Source organism: Lissotriton helveticus, chromosome 12 (assembly GCF_964261635.1).
Source record: "Lissotriton helveticus chromosome 12, aLisHel1.1, whole genome shotgun sequence".
NCBI classification, from domain to species: domain Eukaryota; kingdom Metazoa; phylum Chordata; class Amphibia; order Caudata; family Salamandridae; genus Lissotriton; species Lissotriton helveticus.
Window position 1 is genome coordinate 150,986,127 of NC_136073.1, and position 25,418 is coordinate 151,011,544.

At 40.1% G+C, this 25,418-nt stretch overlaps 1 pseudogene; it reads left to right on the top strand.

Moving 5' to 3' along the window:
• LOC144797978 (polyunsaturated fatty acid lipoxygenase ALOX15B-like) overlaps positions 1–25,418 on the top strand; it is a 68,568-nt pseudogene that overhangs the window by 4,071 nt on the left and 39,079 nt on the right.

Here is a 25,418-nt window from a genome sequence, read left to right on the forward strand (position 1 = left end):
CGGATTCTAATGCCTGATAAAATCCTGACTAAGCTATCTGTAACATGGGAGGTGGATACACAGGTTAAGTCCACACTCCCATATTATCAAGCATTCCCTTAGCGCTGTGAAATCATCGCTTGATTTCATGCACTATTGCTGATTTTTGCCGTCTAACGCTGGTTTTCACATCGCCATTTAGCAAAGCGTTGCTAATACTCCGCTAACACGTCATTGTGAATCAGTGATAGACGGCGATAATGGTAAATGCGATAAGCGCGATTTGCGATGTTTATCGCATTACCTGGATAATATGCCCCCAGGTCTTTAAAGGAGCCTGTTAACTATACACTTTTGTAAATTTTCTAAGATTTTATGACTAATCCATGTGCTTTGGTAGAGGAATCATCTTGGATCCCCTTTGCATAAAAGTACCCGGATAAAATTGTAGTATTTTGTATTAATGGTAAATACTCTAGTATGATTAATTTCAACATTTCTTATCCTATCCCATGCCCTACCTTTCTTGGCACTTGATTCCCCAGTATATGGCTGTCATGTTCTTCCCCGGAGCATATTGCTAAGCACATGTTGTAGTATGAAGATTGTAAGCCGTTAGCACCAGTTTGTGTTCAGCGTCCTTGTGCTTGATTAATTGTAGCTCCATTAGTTGCACTATGTCATTACTACAACATTATTATACATACTTTAATGACAATTTCCCGTGGTAATAGACTGTTGGTCCTAATTGAATCAAATGATTAAAGTCTGAATACACTGTAAAGAAGTAAGGTCTAAGGGGACAAAGAACAAAAGTAGGGCAGAAGATTCTGAAGAGATGTAAGTGAGAAAACTATCTTCTTGTTAATGAGAACACCACTTAGAAAAGGGGGAGGATTATTACTTTCTAGCCATTATAATATTATTGAAATCCCTGTGCTCTCTGTCGCACAGAGTATGTGTGTCAACACTGGAAAGAAGACACCTTTTTTGGGTACCAGTTCCTGAATGGCGTAGACCCTATGCTGATTAAGAGGTGCAACAAAACCCCAGACAACTTCCCAGTGACATACAGCATGGTGGCAAGCATCCTAGGGTCAAAGACATACCTTGAAACTGAGCTGCAGGTATGTATTGTATCTTGTTTCCAAAGGCCTGCAAGCTGGTGTGGGTCTACAATGCGTTCAATTGGAAGCTAAAGGAGTTAATGTTTTAGGTCTGGCATTAGCCAAGATCTTTTAATTTTACTAACATTTCATGCACAATATACTTACTTAAAAGGGCTTTCAGTTTTCATCCACTGGTCTGGTATTGTTTTATTCTCATGTTGCTACCACCCACTACAGTATACAGCTTGGGATAATGGCTCACCCTACTTAAGCCACTGGCTTCTTTCACCAGTGGGGCACATCCAAGTGGAAAGGTAGTTGCCAACAGTGCCAGTGTTAGATTTTTACTTTAATAATACATTAGAGTTGACTTTGTATTTCGAGCCTGAGGTGATAGCAGGATGCCAACTACACACTCTTCATGTTGCTTTTGATGTGAGCATAGGGTGCAATCTAGGTTTATTTGTTCCTGTCTCCTGATAATGCTGTTGAAAATTCCTTTCAGAGAGACCTTTTTTCTCTGACTGCTTCTACGCCACAGCATGCCAGATTGTTTCCATTTTAAACTGCTTTAAAAATGTATTCTCTTTTTAGCATGCATGCAATGAAGTACATTTTAATAGCTCTCCTGTATATCTGGTTCCGATGTATTTTCATTGAGCAAGTTATATTTGTAAATCAATTTAGTCTGTATGTACTTCTTGTATGGCTTTGTAATTTGCTTTCAGTGTTGTTGTATGCCATGCTAATAGAGACATTTAACTTTTATATTACTAATCAAAAATGTGCAGCTTTTTCCAGTTTCCTGTCCTTTTATTTATCTTTCTATGCAACCCGAACTGTCTATCAAGTTACCTGTCTGTCCCTCTATCACTTTGCCTGTCCTATCTTTCAATCTATCTAACTATCTATCTATCTATCTATCTATCTATCTATCTATCTATCTATCTATCTATCTATCTATCTATCTATCTATCTATCTATCTATCTATCTATCTATCTATCTATCTATCTATCTATCTATCTATCTATCTATCTATCTATCTGTCTGTCTGTCTATCTCTCTATCCATCCATCTTTATATCTATCCATTCGTCCATCTATCCAACTATCGATGAGTAAATGGGTTGTTTTTTGACTGGGTGTGAGTCCTGGGCAAGCAACAGCCACAATCCCTTGCAGGGTGAACCCCAAAAAGTCAATAAATTAATCAGTGCTTAACCATGGGTAAGTTGGCACAAAAAGTAGTCAAGGATAATATCAAAGCAGGGTGTAATGGATTTATGCAGTAGTCAAACAGTAATAAAGTAAAGACACAACACAAGAAAAATCCCACACCAATCAAAAAAATAGACTTACTTTTAATAAATTATTTGACATCAAAATGACAAAAATACAATCTGTAAAACAGGAATTATGATTTTTTAATTTTGTTTTGTAAAACCTAGCACCTAAAACATAGACACTCAAACATTTTCCCAGGAGCCAAAAGGTTTGGTCACTTATATGATGGAGGGCAGTATTGATACCAACAGGGTGGCAGCAAGGGGGCAGGGATGGTAAGGTGGGTGTAGGGGACGTGAAGCATGTACATCAAATGTCTTAAATGCATAATGTGAAACTGGAAAAGCTGCATAAATCCCAGCTTTTCAACTTGTCTAAATTGTGTGCGCCTAGGCAGTTCTTTTATTTTACTTTTTCTCCTCTTCTTTCATTATTACATGTAAGAGGACGTCAAAATACATGACTTCAGGATGTGCCTTGCACAAAACCGTCCCCTGTCTTTAATGTAATAAACTATAATGGTATTTATGTGTAACAGTAACCAAGGGCATCAAAAGGGTGCCCAAAACAATTGACTCGCCTCTTAGTTCACTATTGGTATTGTTGTCAGGGTGCGGGGGAAGACTGACTGTATCCAAAACAATGTTTTAAAACTGTCAATTAAAAAAAATACTTCTCAATGCACAGATATAATCTAATGTAATGTAGTGTGGAAAGGGCCTCCATGTTAATGAAATGCACTTTTTCATATTTTTACACGTTTGCTGAAAGAGGTCTTCAAAAACTAAGGTGCTCCTAAAGTTAAGTGGTGCAAGACATCTTCCCTTCTTTTATTTTTTTTAAATTTTTCTCCAGTTAATGAATTAATAAATGCTTGCCCATCTACTTAATCACTGTGAATGTCACTTCTGGGTTGAGTAATCAGCTTTTAGGTGCTGGGGTTGACCAGGGGGCAGGATGTAAAGATCAGGAGGGCGGCATGAGGCTCCCAGGCCATACTTTTAGTATCACTGGCCTAAAAGATGAAAGCACCAACCGCTTACATCCAGTTGTGTGAGACTCTGTCAAAGTCGCAAAGTATGACAGACCACAATAGAATGTGATTTGTGTGCACAAAGTGGATTGGGCCTTGTCAGCGCTTAACTTCCAACTAAGAAGAATTTCTGAGAAAAATATTCTGAAAAGGTAACGTTTCAGCTGGGCAAGACTGCAGGAAGTGTTCGAAGAGGGAGCGTTGCGTCAGATAATCTTGGATTTAAGCTGCGATGAAGATTTCTATGCTTGGACTTAGTGTCTGAAATGAAAGTCAATAATCTTTGGTGGGACAAGCCAGAGGGCTGTAGCCAAGGACAGTTCCAAGAATCCTGATGTACTGCTGCAGAAAAGAAAGTAGCGAGAGAAGCCACAAAGTCAATCCAACTAGGGAAGTGTCTCAGGGGAAAGGCAAGCAAGTTGGCCCTTCTGGTTCTCAGAACAGTTTTTAGCCAAAACATTTTCTAAGTTGTAACTTTTGGATATGGTCACATTTAGCACCACTTCCAAAGTCTCAGGACTGGTGGGGCACCACTTGAAGGGTCAGGACTCACTTAGGCTGTGTTCAGGTGTAGGTCCAAGGACAAACATTCGCCCAGTTAAAAGATCTGGGTTAAATCCATTGTTCTTTTGCTTTCTATGCCTCCCCAGTTTGCACCCAGCCAGATCTCTTGACTGATGGAGAGTGTTTGATTCATTCAGCATTCCATCCATCATTTCTTACCGCAGAACTTTTCGCCCTAAGTGGGATGGGCCCCTTGGTCTTTGTGCCACTGGTTTCAAGCTAGCCTGGCTGATGAGGGCTTTTACCCCAAAACCAGTACAGGAGGCTTGTTTCCAATCCAGGTAGGACTTGACTTGGCAGTTCGGGCTTGACTTTTCCCATGAGAAACATGGTCAAGACTGATTTGCATATGGCTGGGCCCAAATTAGGGTGGCGTGGTGAGCAAAAGAATGAATGATTAAACCCAGATCTTTATGAATGGGGTGCATGTTTGCATTGCTCAGCATTCCGTCCATCAATTGTTCCTTTTGCCAACCTAAGTGGGAATGGTATGCCCAGATGTGGGCCCTGTGCTCACTGAGCCCCTGGATTCAAGGTAGATTGGCTGATTAGGGGTGATGCCCTGAAATCAGTCCCAGGACACTTGTTTCTGGTCCAGGGAGGACCTGGCTTGGCAGTTCGGGCCGGATTGTTCCCATGAGAATGATTGATTAAACCCAGATATCTGTGACTGGGGGTGAATGTTTGCGTTGTTCAGCATGCATTCCGTACATTCATTGCTCCTTTTGCTATAACGTTATTTGGCAAAGAATCAACACAAAGTGTCCCAAAGTAAACAGTAGTAATGTCAGAAAGAATTTTTGTAGTTAGGCGATCATATTAGGAAGGGAACAAGGAAGGTATCACGGGATAGAACTTTTGCCATTTTGAAAATTAACACTCCCACTATGCAGAAGGAAGTCAGGATGTTCTTGGGAATGGTGTCATCTGTGGATTCTTGGAGTTTATTTTGGATGTGGACAGTATGCTTATTTTAAGTTGCCTACAGACTGAGCAGGTACTTGTTGCCTTGCTCTAGTCTTTCCAAAAATCTAAATAGCAAGCAATCGGACATATCTGAAAAGGGATCCTTTAGTAGATCTAAGAGTACTGATAGTAGTGCCTCACGGATAATGGATGACATTTTTAGATCTAAGATTACTTTGGTAGGTGTTGTTCTGAATGCTTAGAAGATTAGCAAGCTTTCCACAACAGTGGATACACTTTTCACTAGTACAGCTGGTGCTTTGCTGGCAGTAGATACAGAGGTAACAGCTATTAGGTCTATGGTGCTGCAGAATCATCTTGCAGTAGATATTTTACTGGTAAAGGAGGGCAGAGCCTGTAAGATATTGAAGGTTCAACAATATTGTAACTTTATCCCTTATAAAGAGCAAGGCAGTAAGATGAGTTGCGCAGAATATCACTTGATTGAAAGCTGGTTTAAAGGAATTAAAAGCAACTGGTGTTTGGAAAGCAGTTGGAAAGTGATTTGCTGTTATGGGTGGTTGGTTAAGTAATCTTGTTAGTGGGCTTTTAGGTGCCATACAGAGGCATATTTTGATTATTGGCATTTGATTGATTCATTTATTTGCTATGTTTAGGAGACATTTAAAGGATTTAAATACATGAGTTCAAAGAAGATGGTGACTAAAGGAAAGCAAGTTAAATGGAAAAGGTGGTGGTACTTGCCACTATTGTGACATTAGTTATTTATATGTGACTTATAGTGCTAGCACTTCAAGAGACATCATTACTAGACCTTGCAGAGTAGAACCAGGATTCAAATAGTTGTGGAGTAAAGCTCTACTGTGTTATTATTTTTTTAATATTATTATTGACATTTATTGAGCGCACAGCTACCCCCTGGTGCTGAGGAATGCGGATCCAGGGGAAGAAAAGAATTAACAGCCCGAGAACAGGAGAGTTTTTAGTTTGCCCCTGAATTGAGATTCAGTGTCAATGAGACGGAGGCTAATTGGAAGGGAGTTCCATAATGTTGATACTGCCACTGCAAAAGCTCTGCCGCCCTTTCTAGCCAAGCGGAATCTGGGGGTGAGTAAAAGGCGAAGATGATTAGACCTGAGGTTAAGAGAGGATTGGACTGGTTTTAGTATGTGTCTAAGGTATGTTGGGCCTTTTCCATTAAGGGCTCTGAAAGCTAGGACCAGGGCCTTGAATTTGACGCGAGCAGTGATTAGGAGCCAATGCAGTTTCCTCAAATGGGGTGAAATGGAGTGTCGGTAGGGAACTTTGCAGATCAGCCTGGCTGCGGCATTCTGCATGATCTGTACCCTATGAAGAAGATAGGCGGGGAGTCCCACGTATAGGCTATTCGCATAGTCCAAGTGCGAGGTGATTAAAGCGTGCGTCACTGTCTTTAGTGATTCCATGGGGAGGAAGGGGGAATTTTTTTTAACATGTGGAGTTTCCCAAAGCATGCGGAGGTTACTTTCTGGATCTGGGATTTAAAGGATAGTTCATTGTCGAATTGGACTCCAAGATTGCGTGCCACCTTTACCGGAGAAGGAGGTGGGTTGAGTTCTGCAGGCCACCAGGTGTCGGGTGTCAAGGGGATCGATTGATTGAAAAACAACACCTCCGTCTTGTCCGTATTGAATTTTAACGTGTTTAAGGTCTTCCAAGATACAATATTGGAAAGGCAAGTTCTAAAGTTTTCAAAACCCGAGGGAGAGTGATCTCTGAAGGAAAAAACAAGCTGCGTGTCGTCAGCGTAGGATATCACTCTCACCCCAGAGGACTCAATCCCCTTTGCTAGGGGTGCAACGTAAACGTTGAAGAAAAGGGGGCTGAGGGCAGAACCCTGGGGCACCCCACAGCCAAGCGGTTTCTTATCTTTAGACCAGAATGGTGGACACCAAACTTGTTGTGTGCGATCAGTAAGGAAGGAGGTAATCCAGGCTAGTGGAGTACCACAGATCCCCATCTCAAGGAGTCTGTTCAGGAGGATGGGACAGGTCGAGGAGCACAAGCATGGCTACCTCTCCTCGGTCCACAGTCTCCCGCACGGTCTCCGCCACCTCCAGAAGTGCTGTCTCCGTACTATAACTGGTCCTAAAGCCGGATTGCGAGTCATGTAGAAGATCATTGCTTTCAAAATAGTCAGAGAGTTGTTCTTGGACTATTTTCTCCAAAATTTTGGCTGGTTTTGGAAGCAATGATATCGGGCGATAGTTGCTGAGGACAGCCGGGTCTGCCTCTGGTTTTTTTAACAGAGGAATGAGAACGGCCTGCTTTCAATTTTACGGGAATTGACCAGATGAAAGAGAGGTGTTCCATATCGATAGAAGGGGATGTACAATCGCAGGAGCAACTGTGGAGAAAACTTGCGCGGGCATGGGATCTAAAGGTGAACCTGATTTATAAGATTGAAGTTTCTTCAGTGCCGTGTCAATGGTGATGGGTTTGAATGCATTTAGCCTTGAGTCCTTAGGCATGGGATTGACGGGGGAGTACCCCCTGTGTCCGGACTATTAGCTACATTAAAAGAGGCATAGATGAGATTAATTTTCTCATAGAAAAAATCCGATAATTTATCACAGAGTTCCTGGCAGGGCTCTGTCTTGTGCAAAAGGGCAGCAGGGTTGGTAAAGTCTTTCACAACTTGAAAGAGTGCCTTGGCTGAGTTATCTGAAGATTTAATTTTACTGGCAAAGTATTCCCTCATGATGCTTTGTTTGAGTTTGTGGAACATTTTTAATGCCCCTCTGTAAGTAGTTTTAGCAGCTGGATCATAGTTACGGTGCCAATTACATTTACTTTTTTGTTATTGTTGTTGAATGTGAATAAGTGTTAATGGGAGACATCCAGAACAACGAGGCAGGAGCCACGAGTTCCGAAAGCCCGAGCAACGACTTTGCCTTAACCATGCATGTGTGTGGTAAAGGCAACGTCGTTCTAGAGTTCGGGATGGATGGGGAGAGATGAGTGTCAGAAAGAGAAGAGGACGGGCAAGAGGGGTTTACAGTAGTTTTCAGGGTTTTTTTAGGGGTGGGGGTGTTTGGGTGGATTTTTGGGGGTGGGGGGATTTGGGGTAGTTTTAAGGGGTGGGGAATCCTTTACCACGAGCATTTGTGGTAAAGGAATTTGTGGTTAAGACATGCTTGTCGTAGAGACAGCGTTCTAAATGTAGGCATTGTAGAGGAACTCATTTTTCCGACATACAACCAGTGTTAATGATTTCCTGCAGTCGGTAGAACTGACATTGATAGGACTACTGGAGATTACACTGGTGGTACTGACAACAATGGTGACTGAGTTACTAACAATTTCACTGGTTGCTCTACTGATTTTTTAGTTGTTTAATCTTTCACTGATGTGCAGAACATCCCTAGTGACCAATTTACCAAGACCTTCAATAAGGCTTTGGTGCTGATAATGATAGTTCTACAAAGATAATTACTGTGACAAGTCTGCATCAACCTGCACATTTGTAACAGTTTCGTTTTGTGGATTTGTTTGGTCAACCTTGGCACAACAACAAACACCATTTATCTAACATTGCTCAACTTCAAAAGCAGTCTAAAAGATGAGCACCTTCATGCATATAACTAATCAGTGTAAATATTTGGCTAAGATGGATTTTGATTTGATATACTATAAGAATTAATGTTTTATACCATTCCTGCCTTCAGGTAAATGAGGTCAAAACCTTGTGTTTATAATCCCCTTCCCTGTCTTGGCTGTCGGCAGATCATCAGTGCTGGGTTTCTTTCACAGCTCTCCTCAACCTTGCAAATGTGCGAGTTGGCCACAGATTTCATTCTCCATCTGGACAAAATGCATTCTAAGCTCTAGCGGCCTCCCTCCACTTTGAAAAAGCATCTGTCTTGAGAACCTTTCCTTATCAAAGGCCTTTTGATATAAAGGAGAAATCACATGCCACTGCCTTCTGACTCAGCAGCCTCTCGAAATAGGGAGTAGACACTCTTCACAAAGAGCCTCCTGTCTTCTCTTTAGTCAACTGGGAACTACCCCATTGGCTCCATCCCATTTGCAACTATTGGGACTCATAGAAAACCAGAAGACTTGCTCCATAAAGGACAGGGCTGGGGCTGACTATGAGGGAGGTGTGTGTTTACCTTCTTTGTTTCTAAAGGGGCTGAAGGTGGGGACTTTGAAAGAAGACATGAGGCAGGCAGAGAGACTCTTAGACAAGGTTCTTTCCTCCCATCAGACCAATCTGTAGAACAAAGTCTTGTTGGATATCATTTATTCTTAATCATAGGAACTGCCTTGTAATTGTGGGAAAGGAGGGACTTTTTACTATTATTCATTTAAAGTACTCAGGCAATCACTTCTAGGTGGACAATATACAGCACTGCTACTCTCGAATAGTTCTGCTGGAGGAGAGAAGAGTCAAGACTGTCTCTTGGTGAATCCAAAGAGGAGTATTCCTGCACCCCCTAAAAATGCACAACTCTGGAAAGCAACTCGAAGACATCTTTGAAAGAATAACCTGATAGATCAGCTGGAAATATAGTTTCACTTTTTATCATGGATAAAGTTTTCCCCACAAAACACCTGTGGTCTGGTGTCTCAGGGAAGTACTCCTGAAAGTATAAGAGTCTGTAAAGTTCTACAGAAAAAAAAAATGCAAGTTCTCAATTTGGTATTTTCATCTCTAATGTGCTGAGGTTCCCCACTAAAAACACTCATCGACCCACATTGCAGACAAGTTGAAAATTGAATTCTGGGTGTGGTTCTGATTATATTTATGGAAAATACCTTCCCCATATAAATCTGCAGTAAATGTAAATAAATGTAAATGAATTTGACTTATATAGCGCACGAATCACCCGAAGGTCTCAAGGCGCTTGCTTAGGGAACCCGTCCTGGTATTCCCCTGCGAGATATCCCGGCAGGGTATCCACAAGGTGAAAGCCAGGCATCCCGCCGCGAGGGGCAGTAGTGGAGATTAAGCAAGCTATTGCCCAGAGTCGCAGAGTGTGACCCCGTGAGTCGAGTAGGCACCGGAGCGAGAATTGTCGAGTCCGTGGAATTTTTGAGCCCGAGACCGGCCGAGGCGGGGAATCGAACCCTGGTCCACGGCCGATCTCAGCTTCCGGGTCTGCCGCCTCTAACCACTGAGCCCCGCTTCTCCACTTGCAGTCTGGCGTTGAAGGAAAATGAGAACAAGAAACAACTGAAATGAAGATTAGCACATTTTTCTGCATGTCCTAAAAGTTAGTACTTGAAGATATTTTCATCTCTAATGACTAGGAGAAAATGCTGATGCTCTCTGACCAAGACACATCATGGGTCGTCAAGATTTTTTAGATTGTTCTTCTCTGCTCTTTGAACCATGAATCAAGGATTCAGTGGGATATCCTGAACAAAGGATCTTACCTTGAGAAGCCTAACCTGACAACGGCTAAAGGTTTTCCTTGCAGACTGGGTCCAGCGTAGGTAGACTGCAAGAGCCGAAAAATGCATCAAAGTTTGCTTGACAATAATGCTACCTCTTTCAATCGTGCCAGCTGCAGACTGTGCCTAGATCTCAGTCAGCCGCTCCTTAGGCTAGCATTTTCTTTTTACATTTCTAAGATGTTCTATGAAAACCTCTTAATGTTTTGTGATCCCTGCACCATGTGTCATTTCAAAATATTTCATCGTAAGATATTACTCCTTTTCAATAATTTGGTGTGAGGATTTTAGGCCTCTCTCTCTTCCATAGTTTAGCAACCCAGTTTCCAATAGGTAGGAACTATGCACTGTTGGATAGTTTTGTAATTAGCACTGGCACTGATGGTGACTGCATTACTAGGCTTGTATTAGAAGCATTGATATGATGATGACTGGGTTATCCCATTTCCATATTCCGTATTACATAAAATTTAAGGAGAAAAGCCATGAGCAGGAAGCAATATTTTATAAATATTTTATGTGAAAATAAAAGAACAGTCATTTAAAAATGGCAATCATTTACTCCACACAACTAATTTTTCCTGTTTGTGCATTGTCAGGATAATTTAGATTTTGCTAGCAGAATTTCCATCTACCATTATTGTGGAATGTTTACTCTCACCAAGGGGGTTGGGACAAAATCCGCAATATTTAATCCTTGAACAGAGGATGACCAGGGTTTCTCCATGAGCATTCGAGCTTTGGGAGCTGTGCCTTTTAGTTGAAATCCTCACATTCTATTAGTACAAATTAATGTTAGTTTCATTTCTATGTTCATTTGTAAGCATTGGAAACTGTAATCCAAAAGTTGGTAAAATCATTGATATTTATTTATAGTTGCTCCATAACAGCATGGGAAATGGGGTACCAGAATACTAGAGATGCCAGGCAACCTTTATCAAATGTCTGAAGGCATGCCCAAATTATCTTTCAGGGAAATATAACCACACCACATAGTGATGCAATACCCATCAAAGACTATGTAACGTATCCACTACCATTTTGGGAAGAGAGTTAAGGACTGGACACTGTGGGGCCGATTCACAGAACTAACTTAAGACAAAATCCTAAATTTACTACTTTTGGTATTCACAGAAGTTAGGATTTTGTCTTAAGACAGACTTAAGACAGACTTAAGACAGACTTAAGTTAGGATTTTGTCTTAAGTCTTTCTTAAGTCTGTGTTAAGACAAACTTAAGACAAAATCCTAACTTCTGTGAATACTAAACATAGTAAGTTTAGGATTTTGTCTTAAGTTAGTTCTGTGAATTGGGCCCTGTGACATCCCTTAGAACCACTTTCAATGCAGCAGCCAGAATGGTCAGAGGAATAAAAAAATATGACCTCATCTCCCATGCCTTGAAAGAACTGAATTGGCTCCTGATTGAAGCCCGTCGCAGCTTCAGAACTGCATGTTTTACTCACAAAGCTCTTCAGACTAGGAAACCAGCTCACCTTGTCACAAAACTCAAATATGCAGGTCAGAAGAGAAGCCTAAGAAGCTCCCTACTTCTCATTCCAACCAAATCCCACAGACAAAATGCACTGGGTCCGTCTTTCTTGAGAAATGCTCCTAAAATGTACAACTCCATACCAGTACATATCAGGGCAAATCCCCCTTCTTCTGCTTCAATAGACAGCTAACGGAGCTCCTCCTCATCTGACATCCTAGCTAGTGGATCATTAATTGCCCAATGTTACAGATTCTTAACCCCCTCTCTCTCTACACCTCCTCTTTGTCATTTGTCCTCCCTCGTGCTCAACCACCAACCTGATCTGATTCTACTCAGCTGCCCTGATTATACTTACTATTGTGTTATGAACATGTACTGATGTAGAGCGCTGTGATAACCCCGGGTCTTGCCGGCGCTATATAAAACTCTTAAATTAATTAATTACAGTCTGTCAGGTTTCCTTCCTGTTTGCCTGAGGAAAGTGTGGCTCCTCCCAGTAGTAATGGAGCTATACTCTCATTAGTATTAATGAAGGTTGTCAAGTGTGTTTTAAATAGGGTCCCAGTTAGGGGGAAAATAAACCAAAGGGCAAAACACCCCATTGGCAATATTGTAGCTCTTGAGTGAAGATGAAAATCTATGCAGATGTAGATAAGCAAGGTGTCCAACTCTCCATGGCATCAAGGCAGAAAAAGAGTCAAGCAAAAACTTCATGAAAAACATCCAAAGGGAATTCTGACTGCAGAAAAACAAAAATCAGGGTGAAAAATAATAGCAAGTGGATATTGAACACAAAATAGGGGAAAATGCTTTTCCATGCATCCATCAGTTTGTCAATTCTTTCTTAATATGTGAGTCAAACAGAAACTTACATCACAGGAAAAAACTCAACTTCATCTTGAATAGGGAACCTCAGTCAGTAATCTTAGACAGACCACTATCTTGGAAAAGGATGTCCATAAGGATTGGCTACTTTCCTTTCTTTCAACCCATGGTATCATCTACTCACATGAAGAACTCCAGCCTTCCCTTCCAAAGCTCCATGTAAGTCACAGAGCATTATTTGTAAAGACTGCAACTATTTAAATACTAGCACAAGACTGCGAAGATGCTGAGTCGCGAGTCCTGAGATGCATTACTTGACTGGAAAATAAACGTGCCAGCTTTTTCTAAACATACACTGCCTTAGGTAAACTCCCCGGCATGGATGGATCTTTTCTAAGATGGGGTATCTTTGGCAGGGGCATATCCACCAGTACATCTGGGAGATATAAAGCCAGAAATGCTGATGAGAAATCTGTCTGTTAATGTACAAGTTATTGTACAGTCTTCTTCTTAATCTGGCTATTTTAGTGAAATATTTAATTTAAAGTGTCAGAATTGGTATCTACTAGATGTGTTTGCTCATAGTTCCCAATTGTAAAAAGCTCACACATGTATCAAACTGAATACTTCTCAAGTACAGATAATACTGACATTTCCAAAGTGTATTCTTTTCAGTGATGACTTACATATTTAGTTGCATCCAGAATCAATGTGTTCATGGGTCAGTGAGCAGTCAGGGGTGTGATATCTCCTGCACCTGAACAACCATGCCATCTTGCAATCATGGGATGGTTTATTGTTGGTATGTCCTCTTTAAATTACATCTGTACTATCTCTTCTCTTTGTAGAGTGGAAGGATTTTCATTGTAGATAACAAGCTATTGGAAGGTATTCCGGGAAATATATTGGATGGTCATCAGCAGTACACGGCCGCTCCCTTGTGTCTTCTCTACCTCTCACCCCAGGATGAGATGATACCCCTGGCCATCAGGTAATGTGTTTTATTTGATGAGCCCTCCGGCTTGTCCAGAATTGTCCCTCAAATTTCAAGTTATTTGATGATTGTTGTGAATGTAAATAAGAGTAAGCCATCAGTGTCCTTCATTAGGTTATTCTGAGGCAATATTTGATGAAACTGTTGCTTGAAGTGTATAGATTTATTGGTCTTAACATTGGCAAGAACAAACCAATCCATCTACATTCACAAAGGTTTGCCTTTATGACAACGGGAGGTGCTTGGTACCATGGAGCTACCTGTTTAGGATTTTTAATATGCAGAGTTTTATAAGCTCTTTACCCAGAAACTTCAAAGGGATTTTGACAAAAGTTTGCTGGAATTCAGGCCATAGACTCTGGTGAAAAACCCACTCCTTTACCTTTCAGTCAAATAATATCTATAAAAAAACTGCAGAATCTGAAGTGACTGCACGTAGGAAAGGGGCAGGAAGATGGGCAGAAAGGAACTGCTCCATATGAGCCTTGAATTACTGACCTTGGGAGAATAGGGTGGTGGAAGGTGTGAAGAAAGGACCTTCTGTGTGCAATGAACTGACAAGAACCCCCTGTAATCATATAAGGGTGCAGGATACAGTCCAGAAACAGAATAGGAAGGTCCCCTTCTAATAGTCAAGATGATGGGAGCCAGGATGACTACGAGTATTGAAGTTGGAGAATTCTGGAAGGGCATCTGGCAAATCTGAGTGCCTGCAGAAGAAAGAGTTAACACTAACTGCCCAAGGGAACAATGGAGGAGTGAAACAAAAAAGGTTGCAGGGAATGCAAATGGTGCAAACTACAAGATTGGAATACAGAACCCATCAACTACTTTTGGCAGAAAAATTGTAAAGCGGTGCCTGGTGCCTAAATCTTTGCAGCTGTTACTGACCCAGATGTGTCCAGTACCTCTGGCAAAGTTATGGCTTTTTTTGCTTGCCCAGTATCTGTTACCCTGTGGCTCCACCCACCTTTGCCTCCCCCAGCCACCACTCCACAATCCCCAAAGCCAGTCCATAATTAGGTTGTATTGTGGAGTCTCAGAAATTTGACTGCATCAATGTGCCACATGACACACTGATGGAGAACACAAACTTCCGTATTCCTGACAGATCTTGTTTGGGACTGGAGAGTGATCAAGAAATAAAGCAATTCAACATCCTCACTCATAATGACATTCTCCACTAGGCACTTGCGTCTTTAACTACATACAAATACCAGAGAAACTTCTAGTTTTGAGTTTGGCACTAAATCTCTCTGGCATACAATGTGTTCTAGTGCCAAGAGCCCACATCAGCACACACACCTCTTTTTTTAATCTGTGCTCAGTTTCAGAACATGTTGCAGCACCTATGGAAGATGATGTTTTCATCTAATCTGGCTGTTGATTTCCTGACAAGAAGCCCATGTCTTGTCTTCTTTTTCTTTCTCATTTTGTAGGTAACCGCTGTCCTGCTTACTTCTCAGGCTCCTTGTTCCTCTCTTCTTTCCTGTAGCCAAAATAAAATGTTTTACAAAAACTTCTACAGAGAAACCATTACCCATAAATAGAAAAGGTACTTTCCCAAAATGTAAGAACCAATGACGTCTAGAAGACAGTTAAATTTTACAAGAGAACCTTCTTGCTTACTGCCTGATTCATAAAGAATATTCTGGGAGTAAGCTGATTTACTCAATTTGAAAGAGTAAGTCAATCTGTTTATTTCAAAACACCTTGAATTGGTTCCTATGCAAGCACAAGAAGATGTTTGTGTGCCTTCCTTGTTCCAATGCTGCTTCGATTTACTTTTCGGAGTTCAAAGTTCCCAATGGACTCAATCCATATGTGCGTGGACAGTTGCCTAATTTGAGCAGCTCTTGATGAGAGGTAACGTTTCCAATGCCTTTATCCCATATAGCTGTGGGTTTAGCATTCATGTCTCACATTCGAATCTGATTATTTGTCAACTCTGTCATTTTCAGTGAGAATTCTGAGAACTATTGAAAATGAAATGTTAGAAAGTTACATTGTTCTTGGGATCTTGTTTTAGCAAACATCCAAGTCTAATGTGTTGTTCTGTTGAGCTATGTTCTAACAGCAGCTGCTTGCTCAGTAAATACTAATTTCTAGTAACTCGTTCTTTGTGCATCTTTCTTTGCAGTTAAAACAGACTCCTGATCTAGAGAACCCCATCTTCCTGCCCAGTGATAATGAGTGGGACTGGTTGCTTCCCAAGTGTGGGTGTGGAGCTCCAATTTTGCAACCCACCAGGCTCTGTCCCGTTTCATGAGGACACACCTCTTTGCAGAGGTGTTTTGCATTGCTACATTGAGGCAGCTCCCAATGTCTCATCCTGTTTACAAGGTAAGAAAGACTAATTAGATGCTGCAAAGAGACAATGTTAGTTCCAAGCTCAGTAAATTGGTTCACTATACAGATGGAGCATATCAATAAGGTTATAGTGCAACCCAAACAATGTTAGACAAAAACATCATGGATATCATGAATGACAGATTCTTGGATGACTCAACATTAACATAAGAGTATACAACCATATGTTAGAGAAGTGCTGAGGTAGTGATAATTCATAATCTGTATGAAGCACACGCTGTACCTGTGTTGCTAGTAACTAAGTATCTTCCTGTCATTCTTCAGCTTCTGATCCCTCACCATCGCTATACTTTGGAAATTAATGTGCTTGCCAGAGATCGCCTTATTGGACCAGGAGGGTCATTCGATAAGGTAAGATTGGGACTCATCTTTGAAGGCCGCCTCTGTGGCTGGCATCCAAAAGAGACCCTGATAAACATACATAACATAGTATATACATTTGTAAAATGTGCATTCATACTTCGGCCTCTTGGTGCTGTAACTCAACGGTACTCATTTTGTCGACCTCAGATGGATGAAATGTTAAATGGAATTGTTAGATTTCAAACCTGTGGCCATGAGGTCAAACACAAAGATGCATGATGTGGATGGATTTGTCTACTGAGCCATCATACCCAGCTTGAGGTGAATGGAATTAGAGCTATGATATCATGATGTGGAACACGGATTCTGGTAAACAAAAATCAATAGGACCTGCTTGGAGTTAGATTTGCTTTTTCACTCACTTATGCTCTTTTCTTCACTATAGCAAACATCATTACGCACATTGCCACTGGCTGGTTATTTCATTCTATTTACTAAACAAGTAATTTTGCTGCCACATTTTTATATGAGTGACAGCCTAAATAGGAAGCTTCCCAGTCCACTTCCATATAATGCAGAGATTATTGATTGGCCTTTTTCAAGCCTCACAGACAGGTGTTTGTACAAGAAGAAAACAATCCTAGTAGATATCCCCTGCCTATACATCTATCTCACCACTTGCTTCTCATGAAGTATTTGAGGATACCTCTGCAGTAGACTGACATCCAGAAATACCTGAATTGTCAAGGCGTGCATCTGATGCTACAGGTTTGGGTTGTTAACACTCAAAAGAGAGAAAACTCTCAGGAATCATGACATGGAGACTGGAGGCTTTGCAGCTTATGCTTTTGTCCACAGAATAACAACACATACCTCTGGAAAATAAGCTATTCCAACCTGTAAGAAAGGCTTACAGATCCTAAAAAAGGGAATATTCTTTCCCTGTCCTTTAAATTGACACCTCTCAACCAAGCATAAACCAGCTAAGCCATGATCTGTAGAGCGTGCATATGAACTGCACATTATGTAAGTGAGAGCTAGTCTCATGCTAGCTCGTAGATTGTCACCATCACATCCTTTGTAGCCTAGATTATGGACAGTGGCATTGGCCTTTCTTCTTAATCAATGTTGCTTGTGTGCCTTGTTCGTTCAATATAATTCCAGTGGGACTATGTCCACATGCTGATTTGTGGGCATTTTGATTCCTGGAGAAGGACCTTCATCTAGCCAAGCTTTCCCTAAACTGGTACAGGCGCAATGTCTCTTTACATACACATGGATGAGCGGTGAATTTACTGCATCATCAAATACAGCACATATATTCTTGTACATATACATAGACATTTCACTTAAAATACTATATTGTTTGCTTAAAATTATGCTACTGATCCAGCACATTTGATCCTGTGTTCTAGGCCAAACTGGTACTGTGGATTCACCGCCTTTACTGGATCATTTACCACCACTTACTTATTTGTCAACTTGGTCTTCTGATGGACCCTTACGCACACTGAGGGAAAAGAGAGTTAGCATTACTTGTCTGATCAAATTCAATTAACAGTGCAACCAATTTGGCTACACAAAGAGGACCATAAATCGGTAGCCAACTTCAAGGGTGTTCATTACATGTTAGAGATCAGATTCAGATATATATCTCCTAAGATCAGACTATATAGGTACAGCGTGCCAACAGGGAGGCCAGGCCTCCTGAAAAGGTTTAGGCAAACAAGAATCAGACATACAAGCAACTTTGAAGCCTCAATACAAAATAATAGCATAAGGATCTTTTACACGTTCAATACAATCTAACTTTATATGCATTAGCAGTCTAAATCTTTAAGATACAGTTTAAGGTACATGAGTGCTCAAAGTTCTGAAGTTCAGGCAATGCTACAGAAAAAGAGTATGAGTAGTTTTAGCAATAGCATTTGAGAAGATAGTTCAGGAGTCTCCAACGGGTCGGAAAGGGTTGGTCTAAACCATACTTGACGAAATTAATGGAACATAGGTGAGAGTCTCTAAAAGTCCAATCAAGGGGCAATGTGATTTGGGAAATGGTTCATGTCAGAGTCTAAGGAAGGTTCTGCATAGAATCTGCAGTAAGGCGTTTCGCATGGGAGTTCAGCAAGAAAGTCTGAAGTCATCTGCATTCTGCGTTCTGCTTTCCCTCCACTAGTGCAACAATACGTTATAATCAATAGAGTCTGTGGGCAACACCCCTTTGGTTGCATCATCAATATAAGTCAAATATATTTCTGTCAATGTCTGTATGGATTCCCATGCTACATACTTCACCAGGTGAAAAAATCCCACACTAGATATGAGAACACTGTTTTGGTCACACGCTCAGGATTTAGCACCAAAGTCCATTGTTTGACTACGGGTCTCTCACATGTTTTCAGCATTGAAATTTGCTCCCAGGTATGTATCTTTTGCTGTTACAAGAAATTAATCGATTCTGAACTAGCAGTTCATGGGAACACCTGCAATGAAAGCAAGTCAGCAAAAATACATACGCACAGTAGGTTCCCGTGGCACACAAATTCAGCCCTTAAGAGTGAAAACTGCTAACTTAAGACATTAAATGAATAATGCACATTTAATATACTTGTGCACATTTAAGCATATACGTATATAATATTTCTTTAATACTTTTAATTTATGCTGCATAAATCATATAACAAGCAATGAAATTGCACCGCAGCAAGTATATCTAGGAACTACATTTGAAAGTACATACATGTAAACATTAATGTATGCATTGATGAAACTTTAACGTTTGATCTTTTTTGATATCCTACACACATAAGGATCATTTAAAGCTACGAACGACATTTCTTGCAGTTACAAAGACAAATTAGCACACGTTTATGAATCATGTGTATAGCCTCAGCATTGAAGTAATGACGATGGTTTGTAGAGGAAACTACACATTGCAAATGTTTCGCTTTTCAATATAGCACTCATTGCATTAGTAAATCCTTTTAGTTGTAATGAAGCATATAAACTTTATTGATACATGTCAGGCCCTTTATCAATCCACATAAAGAAATTGTTTTCCAATTCAGTCAAAACATCTCTTATTTAATGAAGACTGATTCTAGGTTAAACATAAAGTGCATTTCCTTCGACATAAGTAAATATTCTATGTGAGAACTATAAATTCTTATAGCAAAACTCTCTGCATCAGCAGTGTCAGTTGCAAGATGTACAGGAATCATTAAGACACGTAAGACCCATGCAAAGTGCACGTTCATTTCGTGTGTCAGGTATCAGTTATATTTTAGTTTTAGTGATGTACAAGTGTGGGCAATTGTGCGCTGCAACATACAAAATTAGGGGCCTATTACCAACAACTAGCGAAAGCTCTCGCTAAATAGGCTTAGCGACAATTTTCCTATCGCCAAGCATCGCCGGATTTTATCGCTGCGATAACGTGCTATTAGCAACGTTTATCTCAAAAGCGATAACATTTCCGGCGATAGCGGCAAAATCCAAGAATATCGCTGAGAATACAGCGATATTCACGCATTATCGCTAACAGGGTCTTAGCCATTATATCCACCTCCCATTGGATATAATGGCTAGGGGAACAACACTTACAACACAACTTTTACAACACACTACCTTTACAACAAAACTTTTACAATGCAACATTCATTACAACGCATGCCATTACAACGCAACCATTACAACGCATGTCACTACAACGCATACCACTACAACGAATGTCATTACAAAGCAGTCATTTAAACGCATACCATTACAACGCATACATAGTACCCTTACACTATCCAACACTTACCCTACTGTTGCAGCCCCTGGAGTTAGAATAGTCATTTTTACCCCTACACTATCCAACACGTACCCTACTGTTGCACCCCCCTGGAGTTAGAATAGTAAATTTTACCCCTACACTATCCAATACTTACAATACATGCAATGTAATGGTATGCATTGTAATGGTATGTGTTGTAAAGGTAGTATGCGTTGTAGTGGAATGCGTTGTAAAGGTAGTTTTTAAAGATGCGTTGTAATGGCATGCATTGTAATGGAATGCGTTGTAATGGATGTTGCGTTGTAAAAAAATGCGCTGTAAAGGTATGCGTTGTAAAAGTATGCGTTGTGGTGACATACATCTTAATGGCTAAGAACTGGTCTGAGCAGGTGTTAGTTTTTGGAGATATTCGTGCTTAGCGTGAATATTTCCATCACTACGCCTGCCTTGCTAATAGGCGATAGCGATGTTAGCAACTGTTTTCAGTCGCTAACAGTTTGGGTTCGCCCACTTTGCATGTCATTAGCGATAAATATCGCTAACATGCAAAGCGGGCCTCAAACCGCTCGCTATCGCCTCAAAGCTGTCTCTAACATCAGTTAGCGACAGCTTGCTAATAGAGCGATGTAATTATCGCCGCTTAGAGGCTGAAAATGACCGCTAAAGCGGCGATAATCAGATATCGCCAGGCTTGGAAATATGCCCCCTAATCTTTTAATGAACTGGAGATGTGACATTTTTCAGAGTCAGTGTATTATAAAAAAGCTTCAATGTAGACACTGCATCGACTATTAGCAGATAACACAAAACCTCAACAAAACATCAGACACCATTTCACACATCAGTTAGTTTTGAACTTGGACACACTCTCAGTGATAGTGCATCAAAACGTACACATTAGACAGAACCAGTCATGTCTAAAACAGTCAAATAAGCTACACAAGCAAAATATTGGCATCCTTCCTATATATATAGAGAGGAACACAATGCCAAAAGTGTATAAATTGGTGAATTTAGTCTATGAATTAACCAGGCAGGAGAACCATTGAAAGGAGACCTCACAAAAAACTTCAATTTCCATCCACAGAACACGGCGATTGGGGTAGCTGGTATTGCTGAGCTGATAGCACGAGAGATGGAGAATGTAAATTACACTTCCATGTGCATTGCTGATGATATCAAATCTCGTGGCGTTGAGTCCTTGCCAGCTTTAACTACAGAGATGATGGTTTGAAGATCTGGTCAGCCATCGAGAGGTGAGGCATGATTTGTTAGTCTGTGGTGTTGGATTATTTGTTGTTTACAGTGATGAGTTGCATATAAAATGTCCCTTTTTATTCGGTCACACCCATTTTTGCTGAATTGTTGTGCTTGTTTTAAGACACTGCACATTAGGACACTGCTGTCTATTGCCAATCAATCTGCTTTGAGCTGTAAACATATGGAAATTGGTTATATCCTTATTGGCATATTAAACTTTTCTATAAGGCAATAGTAAATGGTGTGGAAGCTATACCCATAGCATGGAAAGTTATATGTAACTTGTGAAATGTGAAACGTATTGTGCACTTATTGTGCGATCCACTAGTGTAACAGGGAAAAGATAGCATCAGGCCTCCTGGTGTAGCCTGATTGCTATAGTTGAAATCTGCACCCAAACCTGTCAAAACAACTGTTTTGACAAGGGAAAAACTTTCCATTTCATTTTTAATAAGTCACCCTTGTATAGGCCTTGTAATATACATGGTATAGTGTATGGTATTTAAAGATGGGACACATAGAAATTTAATGTTACCATGTTACAGGAGTGACAAACTCCCAAAGTCAATTTTTACTGTTAAGGCCCTGGTAGTCCTACAAGATACCCTTCGTGGTGAACGTGTGCTTTACAAATACATGTTAGGTTACAAGACAAACTCATGGATTGGCTAGTGAGCATTCACCTTTACCAGCAAAGGCAAAAAGGGGATATTGAGCCAATAAACTAGATGAGAACACTAAACATTCACATGTCCCATTTAGACTCAATAAGCGCTTGGTCTGCTGAGGTGCACTCTTGAGCGCCCACAAAGGCATGTGTAAAAAAGATGCTACAGTACAGAAAATACAGAAAAGATTGTATTATGAATAAAGGGCATGCCTGGTGTATCCATATTGAATGTGACAGAAAGCGATCATTGATAGTACTTTCCAGATCTAAAACAGTCACTCATGCATTATAAAAAATGCAGAAAGGTGCAGTTTTTGGATAAAATATCGAATACAAAATATTGTGCTACAGAAATATTGTTAAGAATATTGGAACTTTAAATATATTCTGGACAAGTGTTGTTTTTAATATAATTGTCAAAAATATCGAAGTAGTAAACATGGTTGCATAGTGGAGAAGCGTGGCTCAGTGGTTAGAGGCGGCAGACCCGGAAGCTGAGATCGGCCGTGGACCAGGGTTTGATTCCCCTCCTTGACGGGTCTCGGGCTCAAAAATTCCACGGACTCGACAATTCTTGCTCCGGTGCCTACTCGACTCATGGGGTCACACTCTGCGACTCTGGGCAATAGCTTGCTTAATCTCCACTACGGCCCCTCGCGGCGGGATGCCTGGCTTTCACCTTGTGGATACCCTGCCGGGGTATCTCACAGGGGAATACCAGGACGGGTTCCCTAAGCAAGCGCCTTGATACCTTCGGGTGATAGGTGCGCTATATAAGTCGCAATACATTTACATAATAATATTTTTGTGTTAATTAGTATGTAATATATTGTATTATTTTTAATATATGTGTTTATGACTTTTTTATTTTGTGTTTATTTTTTATATTTTTTATTTATTAATTTTTGTTAATGTTTGAAATTCATTATTGTTTTTTTTAGTTGCAGGATGTTGGGGTATTATCGTATGAGTGGGGAGATTTTGGAAAATTAGGTATTTTAGTTTTACATTTTAGGTTAATAATTTAAAGATGTGTACATTAATTGTTTTGAATTTTAAAATGTATTTATTATATTATTTTTATTGTTTTATTATTTTTAAATGTTATGTTAAATAACACATCTTTTTCAATTTTCTAGAAAATAAAAAAATAATATTTAATTTTTTTTAAAAAGTATGTTTTTTATTGGTATATTTAGATGTTTTGCACTATTTTGTTGCTTTGTGTTTTTTTACATTGTTACAAGGATGTATCCTGGCCCCCCTTCTCTTTACATTATATATAAACGCTTTGGAGCCAGCACTAGCAGAGGCCACTGTGGACGTACCGCGTGTAGGAGTAACCAATATTCCGGTTCTCCTATACGCGGACGACACGGTCCTCTTAGCCCGATCGGGGGTTGCCTTGAATAGACTGCTTGCCTCTTTTGGTGACTTTATGTCATCATTAGATCTGAAAATCAACACTGCTAAATCCCAGGTAATGGTGGTGGGTGCCTGTAGTAGGAAAAGGAGATTCAGATCCTTCTTCTGTGAGGGGAAGAAGTAAGGAGGGTTCCCAATTTCTCTTATTTGGGTGTCATCTTTGATGAGAAATGAACCTGGTGCCCCCAATTAAAGTCTAAAAGCAATGCAGTCGCCAGGTCATCTGCGGCTTTGCTGGGATTCGCCAAACGGCTGGGAACCAAACCAATGGAGGCTATACTTAAAGTTTACAAAGCCAGATGTCTGGCGATAGCCACCTACGGTTCTGCTATCTGGGGGTATATAAATCAAGTTAACATCCAAAAGGTGGGGAATACATTTTTAAGATCTCTCCTCTCCGTTCCACTGGCCACCCCCACCTTTTCAACGCACTCAGAGCTAGGGCTGGGTTTTGTCACAGATTTACTGAAATCCGCCCATGTCATTTGCTGGATTAAAACCTGGCTTAACCAGGAAATCTCCCTTAATCACATGATCCTCAAGGATTGCCTTGCTTTGGACAAAGTTCATAAGATCCCATGGTTGGCCTATATCAAGGTTATGCTCACGAAATTAGGTAGACCAGAGCTTTTTCACTCCCCAGGATGTATCAAAAGAGAAGACGTGAGGAAGATTAAAATTACTCTGTTAAATTTACTTACTGTTGAGCTGGAGGCAACGGAGATGGAGAAACCTCTTGTGAGAAGAAACTATGCACTTTTAACTGCCCCTGGTCTCAACCCCTATCTTATTTTGGTAACGAGACCGTTTCATCGGTTTCTCCTAACAAGATTTCGTTTTAACTTAATACATTTTATGCTTGGCTCCTTCCCTACATGGACCAATCCAGATAAGGCTAAACCCTGTGACTGTGACAATTTTTCAACACAGGACGCACTACATTTTATGATGTTTTGTGACCACTACGCAGAAATTAGGAAAAAATACCTCCTGCCAATTTTGAGGGAGGCGGGTTTCACCCAGGTGAGGCCCGCACTATTGTTCTTGCACCTCCTATCTAGCGCACAAGTCACTTTTCATGTAGCAAGCTACTTGGTAGCGTGTGTTCGTGTTAATAATAGTCGCCGTAGGTCTCAGGGCATTCTCCCCTAGCATAGGAATTAGTTGTTTGTTTTTAAATGTAACGCTGAGAAACATTTTAATTGTGTTTTAATTAAGTGTTATTTATATAAATGTCATATCTGTTCCCATTTGACCGCTACTGTTTATTCCCTGTGATGTATTTGTATTCATGTCTTTTTTTTATTTTTATTAATCGAATAAAAGTATTTTGACTGACTGACTGACTACATTGTTATATGAATGCATGAATGTTTTATGTTAAATTAAATGGTGTTCTTTATGTTTTGAGGATTAAATGTTATCTATGTGGATTTTTGGGATGGGAACACTTTCTTTGAGAATTTGGAGTTAATAATTTTTTTTTAAAGGAAATCAGTTTTGGTTTATTAGAAACCAATGGTTTTTACTTAGGTTTTTTTTTCGGGTTTGCCGGACCGTTTTTTTTTATGGAACCAACATACTTTAGATTGCTTTGAGGGATTTGGATTGCCCTGTTTATATTTCTGAATTTTTCGGGGGAACTTTTCGGATTTATTTTCTTTGTCTTTTTGGGGGACTGCTCTTTTTTGTTAAGACGAGAAAGATCTTCAGCTACAAAACAGTAAGTTTTATTTCTTACTTTTTGTAGGTGGAAATTGTAATACATTGTTTATGTTATGTGTATGGTATTATTATGTGGAATTGTTTGGAATATGTGTTGTATTTATTCGATGTGCTATATTGAATTTGTTTTTATTTTGGCAGTTTGATTATTGGTATAATTATTTAATATTAAATATACATATTTTTATTATTATTAAGAAAAAAGGGTTTGGTTTGTTGTTTTTGAGTTTGTTGCAGTT